The following is a 9647-nucleotide window of genomic DNA, read 5'->3' as shown; positions in this document are numbered from 1 at the left end:
AAAAAAAAAAAAAAATTAAAACTACAAGAGACAATAGGCTACCCTGAGGGAGAATTTGATAATCTGAGAAGTAGAAGTAAAAAACAATTTGAAAACTATAAATAAGTATGTGTAAAAATGATTGTTTTTTTAAAAAATGAATAGAAAACATAATAAAAAGATAGTACAGACCAACATGCCTTCATCTCCCAAATCATCATGCAGTGGCTCCTGAATGCCCTGACTAAAGGCCAAAATGACTACAATGGCCTAAAAGGCCATGACCCCTCTTATCTCCCCGGCCTCATCTCCTACTATCTCCCCATACTCCGTCCCCCCATTACTCTGCTCCAGCTGTCCACACACGGGAGGTGCCATCTCCACCTGAGGGCCTTGGCACTGGCAGTCTCTGATGTCTGGAATACCTTCCTCAAGATCTCCACATGGCTTACTCCTTGGCCCCTTCAGGTCTTTACTCAAATATCTCGTGATCTCTGAAGCCTTTCCTTACTAGAATCATTGAAACTGCAATCCCACTCACACCTTGGCATTCCCTTCCCTAGTTTATTTAGTTTTGTACAACATAGATCATCATCTGGCATATATTTATTACCCACTTTTATTTTGTTTACTGTCTTTTACCCTCAATTACAATGTACAATGAGGATAAAGATTTTGTCTGTTTTGATCAGTGCAGGATCCCTAGAGCTCAGAACAATGCTTATCATAAAGTAGGTGCTCAACAAATAATTTTTTTTTTTTTTTTGAGACAGCGTTTCACTCTTGTTGCCCAGGCTGGAGTGCAATGGTGTGATCTCAGCTCACTACAACCTCCGCCTCCCAGGTTCAAGCGATTCTCCTGCCTCAGCCTACTGAGTAGCTGGGATTACAGGCATGCGCCACCACGCCCTAATAATTTTTGTATTTTTTGTAGAGATGGGGTTTCTCCATGTTGGTCAGGCTGGTCTCAAACTCCCAACCTCAGGTTATCGGCCTGCCTCAGCCTCCCAAAGTGCTGGGATTACAGGTGTGAGCCACCGCGCCCAGCCTTCAACAAGAGGAAAAAGAGGCTGCAAACAGATTGAGGAAATCAAAAAAAGAACTGATTGCTCTTATAAAATATGAGGCAGGATTCTCTCGTTTATTCCTGCATGCATGCATACATGCCCAAACATTTACTAAGTGGCTACTTTATACAAGGAAGTGTCAACCTATTGTCTTTTCCTCACTTTGGAAATTCTTTCTTCTCCTAAAACGTGACTGAAATTGACTTTCCAAATAATTTACCATAAAATATTAGCACATTTTCACTAAAAAAAAAAAAGAAAAAAAGGAGGTAGGGGAGAAAAAAAGAAAAAAATAAAATAAAATAAATATCAGCACATTTTCTAAGTTAATAAAAGTGCACGATTTACTGAAAGTCATCTTTTACAGTTCAGCTTCCTGTTCCTTATTTTTATCCTTCCTCAGAACTCATGTGCATGTCCATACCATCAATAATCAATTTCTATCTAACTGTATTTCTTAGTACAAACTCTTGTTCCCTACTTACTTACTTTCTGGGTTTTGAAAATTTTCTACTTCTTGTTGATACCAATACACTCTTGGACACTGATATAGAAATGTAAAAAGTAGGAATTAAAATCCAACAGTTGATCTGTGGCCAAGAATTAGCTAAGGAACATTATTTAATAGACAAAAGCTGATGACTCTAACACGGGACCATAATATTCACCTCTGCTAAATTCCAATTATTTCTTATTAACATTTACATGTATGTACGTTCTGGCTCATATATATGAAAATAGTTTGTGGCTCTTATAAGACTTCAAAGAGACACAAAATGGCAAAGAATATTACTATACGCCCTTGACAAAAATCTCTGCTTACAGTTCTCTTTGATTAGCCCAATAATTTTCAGATAATGGTGATTTTTTTTTTCTTTAATGTTACTATTAAGGCCAAGTAGTGTGTCGTCTCACCTTACATAGTTAAAATTTGAAAAGGGGCTGTGTTGAGTCCACGAATAATCAGAACTAGAAATTAATCTTAGGTTTACATCATAGGAGTTTCACAACTGCTATACCAGTGGTGTTGGAAATACTTTATCGTGTGGTTTAGGAAAAAACTGACATACATACACAATACTAGTTTTTAATTCTAACTACAGCACACATATTTTTTAAATAGTCACAGGGTATCAGACTGTTAAAGGTGTTTGTATAAAGTATAATACCATTGTTATTTATTACAAAAATGTTTCACCATATGAGCCATTTAATAACTTCTTTCAGAGGAGTTAAAGCTTTTACAAGTTCTACCTGACACTACCATCTAGTGCTGTGGAATGTTACTGCAGGCAATGCCTACTGAACTGCCGAGCATGCTCATTTCAGAAAGAGGAAAACAGCCTTCATGGAAAGTTACAGTCTATATTAAAGTTCTGTAAGAATTTGTGGTAATACACAAAACATGTAATTTATGTTGAATATTTTATTTTATAAATGTTTCAAATATATCACCCTACCAACTCATTATTTAGCTCTTATCTTAATGGCATCAAGATTTTCTCATTCTGTTCTTCCATAAATATTTATAAAGATTTTCTGGAAGTATGTACTTAAAAATTTAAAATACTCCTTGCTTATAATATGAAAGCAAAAATCAATCACATAGATTATATAGAAAAAATATCAAACCTCTTTGTATTACAGAGTTTATTTGAGTAATGTAATAATAATTCTACATTGCAGTGAATTATATCCTGGAGCAAGTTCTGCTGTACCAGTACTAGGCTGCACAGAACTTCCTGGGAGATACAGTCCCTTGGCTGGACTCCAGTTAATTTCTCTAGTTCTCTAAGCCTATCTATGAATTCCACAATCAAGCAGAGCACAGAATCGGAATATAGCTCATTGAAACCACAGAATGCTCATGATTTAAAGGGACTGCATAGGCACCCCATTTGTGTTACCTACCAATGAGTGGACTTCCTGCAACACCCCTGGCTCGCACTCTCCCAGCCACTGCCTGAGTATCTTCAGTGTCAAATTCACCAGCTCTCAAGGGAGATCACTTCATCTTGAGACAGTAAGTGCTGCAAAGCTACTCCTCATGCCAAGCTCAAAGCTATATCCCGTAGCATGTCCCTGTGGTCTTCATTCACCATAAGCCATTCCCCCCTTATTTAATTCCTCTTTCACTGGGCATCCCCTTCAATAGCAGAAGATAGTCCTGCCCCAGTTTCTCCTCTCCAGGGTAAGCAATGCCAATTTTCCGCCTGTTTCTCCCAAGGCCAGTCTCCCTCTCCATCCCATCCCGCTGCCAACTTTGGCCACCAGCGACATGTTTGTTTCCCTGTAATCCTACAAATGGCATCTAGGAGCACATTAGTGTCAACTGGCAGTCACTCCATGATGCCATTTCACAAGCCAAATAACTCTGCCATTCAGTGCCACTACAGCTGATTTTTTAAGACTCAAGAGAAAGACCCACTGTTCTCTCTCAGCTTCTTTACCTTTTGTGTTTCTTTCTTTTGAGACAGAGTCTCACTCTGCAGCCCAGGCTGAATGGAGTGCAGTGGCAGGATCATGGCTCACTGCAGCCTCAGCCCTCCAGGCTCAGGTGATCCTCCCACCTCAGCTTCCTAGGTAGCTGTGACTACAGGCACATGCCACCATGCCTGGCTAATTTTTTGTATTTTATGGAGACACGGGGTTTCGCTATATATTGCCCAGGCTAGTCTCAAAGTCCTGGCTCAAGCAATCTACCTGCCTCAGCCTCCCAAAGTGCTGGGATTACAGGCATGAGCCACCGTACCTGGCTTCCTTCTGTTTCATGTTTTGACTACAAAGCCCCAAACTCAAGCTTGCTGAGGCAGCTAATGTGTTAGAGCTATTGTTCTTCTGAGAAGACTGCTAGCAGCTCTGCCAAAACCCACTGTTCCTTTATCTCCAGACACCGCTGCCCAGGTAAGATTATATCTCCCAGCCTCCCTATGATTAGGCGTGGACACATGACCAAGTCCTTGGTTTGGGAGCAGGAGTGACATCTGCAACCTCGAAGGCAGCTGGGGAAAAGCATCTTTCCTCCTGCATACCCCTTCTTTCCTCCATGCCAGCTGGAAACAGAAGCCATGGAGCCCCATTGGAGGGCACATGCTGAGGAGAGCACAGCTGCTCCACCAGCCCAGGCTCTTGACAACTTCCTGGTACAGAGCCCGCCTACCCCACAGAGTGTTACAAAAGAGAAATGAACATCTGTACTCTTTGAGCCACAGTTTCAGAGGTTTGTTACAGGAGCTTCGCTTCCACCATTACTGAAATATCCTCCTAGTCTTTGTAATTTGCAAATCTGATGAGCAAATACACTCTATTTTGGTATTTATCACTGACAAAATATTAATCAGAACAGCAGGGACCAGGCATGCTATAAAAAGATAATGTTCTTTTTTCAATTTCAAGTTACTATAATAATAAAGGCAGATAGTTTTCAGAGTGTAAGAAAGCAGCACTAGCAAGTGGAAGTCTCTGAAGTGAGCAGCCTCTGGAACACAACTAGTTTCTTCCTGCCTTACTTATATCCTCCTGGGCCAGGCAAAGGTGTTGAGGACTGCAGGAAAATACTGCTTCAGCTTAAATCATGAGGCAAGGTTCCAAAAGAACTCAATGATTTTACTTAGGATAACCTACCCTCCCCTCTTCTCACCATTTAGAAATCAAAAACTATGAAATTCATCCTTATCATCAGAATATGACAAATGAGCAGGCCTAAAATATGCTCCAAAAACTGCATTAAAGGATACAATCAACAAAGAAAAGAGGTACACTATGGAATAAGAGAAAAATATTTACAAATCATCTGATAAGGAGTTAACATCTAGATTATATAAAGAGCTCCTACAACTCAACAACCAAGAAACAAACAACCCGATTAATAAATGGGCAGAGAACTTGAATAGGCACTTCTCTAAAGAAGAAATATAAATGGTTAATGAGTCCATGAAAAGATTCTCAACTAATCATCAGAAATGGAAATGAAACCACAATGAGATACCACCTTATGCCCATGAAGATGGCTACTACAGGAAAGGAAAAGGGGGCGGGAAGGGCAGGGCAAACGTGAGAAAGGTGTGTGTGTGAGCCAAGATAGGGTGAAGGTGGGCACTGTGCTGCTGGTGCAGCTGCTGGGGAAAATGGTACAGCCATTCCCCAACAAATTAAAAGCAGAATTGCCACATGATCTGGCAATTTCACTTTCAGGGATATACCTAAAAGAACAGAAAGCAGGGACTGAAGAGATATGTTTTATGATAGGTACAGGCTTTCAGTCTGGGAAGATGAAAACGTCCAGGAGATTGGCTGCACAACAATGTGGATGAACTTAACACTACTGAACTGCACACTTAAACACTGTTAAGACGATAAATTTTATATTATATGTGTATTTCAACATGTCAAATTTGTTCTAAGGCCACATTTATGTTTAATACCTTAGTAGAATATCAGACACAAATGAGAGTATAAATGGAATATTCTCAAGGCCCTAGACCAGGAATACAGTCTTATAGAGGAAAACTGTTTTCTAAAAAAGAAGACACTTCCAAAGAGGGCAGAAATGGTCTACAGGTCAAAATGTTCTAGAGCAAGTTTGTCCAATCCGCAGCCCACGTGTCACATGGGCCCAACACAAATTAGTAAAGTTTCTTAAAATATTATGAGTGTTTTTTGCAAATTTTTTTTAGCTCATAAGCTATCATTAGTGTTAGTGTATTTTATGGGTGACCCAAGACAATTCTTCCAATGTGGCCCAGGGAAGCCAAAAGATTGGCCACATTGTTTTAGAGGTATGAGTTCATATTTTTATATAAAATTATACATTATATAGTATTATGCAATATAATAATGTTCATAAGTTAATATTAAATATTTTATAATATTCCACCAATTAATAGCTTTTAAAAATATTTATTTCAATTTCAAAGACACTGTAGCTAGGTAAAGGTGAAGAGCTCCAAGACCCACCAATCATCTGTAGGTGGCAGTAAAGCACAGTATTTATGTCAAAGCAGCCCTAAACTATCATATCAGTATGGAAAACTGGAGAATGTACGTAAGAAATCTACAACTATTTCATGTTCAAATAGACTATTTGAATGCTCCTACATTCAATAAATTGCGACTAACTTCTCTGATACAAAACCTTTTTAACTTGCTCACTTTCACCTTAAGGCCTCTATACAGCCAACCCCAATCTACCTATTTCTTTTGGTCTCATTATTTTACTTGATGTCTTTGTGATTATATCTACCTAGAAACATTACCCATTCATTTTTTGAGAGATGGCATAACCTTTCTTAGAGAAAAACACAGACACTAGTCTAATCCACATGCCTGTGAACTGAAGGCCTGCTGAGTGAAGCACTGCTCTAGATGCACTGAAATGTTGGAAGATGCACGTGCCAGGTCCTTGTTCACAAGGCACACACAAAAGAAGAAGAGAGGAAAGGGATGAAAGTGCAATCAGGGATCAGTACCCACACAACTGTCAGAGAGACAGGCCACAGATACTTCAAGCTCCAGCTCTAAAACCTGTAATTACTGATCCTAAATAAAATGTTCCATTCTTGTTAGAAGAGCAAACCTTACACCAGAGGCAGAAGGAAGTAAGCCAAGGGTCTGAGACCTTCATTCCAAAGAAGCACAGCAGCAGCTGGCCTGTGGGTCTCAGGGTGGTCCTGCCTGCCTCCTTTCCTTCCCTTCTCTGTCAAGATTCTCTTTAGACTGTGTGGCTTGCTGAGAGCAAGAGGCTACATGAGCTGAAAGTCGTAAACTTCTTGTAAAGTCTACCCATACAAAAAGTAGTCGCAATAAGAAGATAACATTGCTGCAAATATTCAATTGAATGGAGCACTAGTTTTATTTTATAAGCACAGAAAGAAGAGTTCTGGTCAACACCTTGTTTTAGTAACCAAAATCAATGCAATTTTATTATCAAGAGAAAAATAACATATTTTTCTCTGCAGGCTGATTATAATGTCTCCAAGAGGTTGACTTAAAAATAAATTTAAAATATGATACAAACACACACACTGAAGAACAATAAAAGAAAAAACAATGGCAAAGATCAGGAACTAATGTGACCCCATCAGGGGACTGAATGCTTTGCCTTTAGAGTAGGCCCCAAACTTCAGCAGACACATTCTTGGTTTTCCACCATGGGATGAGGATTTAGGAAATGAATCCTGGACACATTCAGGCTTCCATGCAGACTCCAAGCTCCTATCCTGCCGGCTCCTATCCAAGTCCTACAGAAATTCAGAGGAAGACCAAAGGTAAAATACTCTCTGCAATGGAAAGAGTTGGGGAGAGGAATCCCTTCAAATAACACAAGGCTAGAAGTGGACAATCCCTCACAGGAGGTCTTACCCAACTTCCCCTTTCTTCCAACTGGGGAGAGTGACAATCATAGAAATGAGCCAATATGGTTAAGACAACCTGGTCAATTAGTGACACAGGTTGGGCTCCTGCACAGCTATCCAGCGCCAGTGTAAAGACAGGAAAAGTTTAAATATGCTATAAAGAAAGAGGGGATAAACGAGGCCAAGAGAACTAGTACTAGTGTCTATTGCATGTACTTTAAACAAGTTATAAGGAAGTTTATAGATATGAACTGAAAACTCAAGATGGTTAAAAAAAAATTACTTATAGAAACAGCTTACAAGAAATTGCACTCAAACCCTGTTACTGCCTACTCCAAAGCCCCAGCTTTCTTTAAGAAGCCTTTTTGAATATAAGCCAGCTCAGTTGCCTGTGCCTGTACTCCCAGTTACTCAGAAGGCTGAAGTGGGAGGATCACTTGAGCCCAAGAGTTCGAGGCCAGACTGTGCAATATGACAAGACCCTGTCTCAAAAAAAAAAAAAAAAAAACCTTTCGAATAGGAAATGTAATGCATATACAGAAAAATGCAGCATGCCAGAAAATCCATTTGCTGCTTTTCCCTTCCCTAGCCTGTTCTCTGTCCAAGAGGCTGGTAGATCCAAACTCCATGCAAAGGCTTATAACCCCCCAGCTTCCAGCTGAGTCCTGCTAACAGAAGCCTCAGAGGAGACTTAGGCCAAGAGGAACCTGAGGCCAGGATGTTTATTCCTCCTGGTGCCTTCCTGTAAGGGAACCTCAGGCTTACCGTCTCTCAAAAGAAAAGCAATGCTCCAAGGCAGCTGACTCGACTAGGGTCTCTCCTTCCAAGTTCTAGTAACCCTGCCCTCCCTTGATCTCTTTGGTCCTAAGGGTGGTGAGGGTAAGAAAGCAACAACTTCAGGGTCCTGCCATACAGATGCTGGGGCCGCTTCCTTATTATTACACATGCCCATATCCCACCAAAAGATTTACCACCTAAGTACGAATTCCTAAGCACCGTATTTTCATTTCATCTGCTTTTTGAAATTTACACAAGTGGAATATGATATGAATTCCTTCATGTCTGGCTTTTTCAACTTAGCACTAGATTCATGAGATTCATCCATGTTGTTCTATCTGCCCTGTGTATCATTATCTGTGATTGCAACCAGTACTCCACTCTATGCCTACACCAAAAGTGACTTATTCATTCTATAGCTGGTAAACATTTAGGTTGTTCCGAATTTGGAGTTGCTGTAAATAACGTTACTGTGAACATTCTTGTCCCTGTCTCCTGGTACACAAAAGCAAGTGTTTTTACTGGTTGTAGACCTAGGAGTGGACTCTGAGTCATGGAGTGACTGTATATTCATTTTAGTACTTAATATTAAACCATTTTCCATGTTTAAACTCCTATCGGCAACGTTCCTTGTTAATCAATACCCTCACCACTCAACATCCATGCCACCACTTTGCACTGTCCATCTTTTTCATCATAGACATTCTGGCGAATGGATAATATCCTACTGTGGTTTTAATTTTCATTTTCCCAATTACTAATACAAAGTTGAGCAGGCTTACATGTTACTGACCATTTGGATCTACTCATTCTTGAGTACTTGTTCAAGTCTTTTGGCCACTGAATGGCAGAGATCCTAGACACCACAATTACACATACAGGCTGCCAGAATCCAGCTATAAAACCTTTCCTTGGGAATATCAACTCATTAGCAAGAACAGGGAGATAAAAAGATGGTCTATTTCCTCAGGAGACTGTTTGCTATAAGTCAAATTACTATTTATGATGATTCTCTATTAAGTAGGACCAACTTCAACAAAAATTACTAAAGCAAAATATAATACCAAAACACAAAATACAGAAAGAACATACAATCTGAGAGTCACGAGTAAATATTTCTGGGTCACACCATGTAAACTACATACTTTGCAGATGGCATGAAGATTAAACTGGATCAGGCATGTAAGGCTCTCAGTATCCTGCCTTGCAGTCACCTCTGATTATCTTTCATAATTTAGTTAAGAATAATGGCTGATATAATAAAAAATCCTAAGTAACCTGTCTTAAACCAACAACCCTCAAACATATAGATACATGGTTACTTTTGCTATACAGATGGCTATGTACTAAAATCCTCAACCACATACACTACATAGGTTTGTGTTTAAATAACCTGATAACACATCTCTTGTTCCTTTACCAATTCTGGCCCTCCACAAGTCTTCTTTCTTTCTTTTTCTTTTTTTTTTTT

At 39.6% G+C, this 9647-nt stretch overlaps 1 protein-coding gene across 1 annotated transcript in view; it reads right to left on the bottom strand.

Moving 5' to 3' along the window:
* Nucleotides 1-9647, bottom strand: part of UBAC2 (UBA domain containing 2) — a 180049-nt gene that overhangs the window by 114760 nt on the left and 55642 nt on the right. The gene's annotated exons all lie outside the window — the stretch shown is intronic.

Source organism: Cebus imitator, unplaced genomic scaffold (assembly GCF_001604975.1).
Source record: "Cebus imitator isolate Cc_AM_T3 unplaced genomic scaffold, Cebus_imitator-1.0 Scaffold312, whole genome shotgun sequence".
Lineage (NCBI taxonomy): Eukaryota > Metazoa > Chordata > Mammalia > Primates > Cebidae > Cebus > Cebus imitator.
This window is presented reverse-complemented; position numbering and strand designations above follow the sequence as displayed.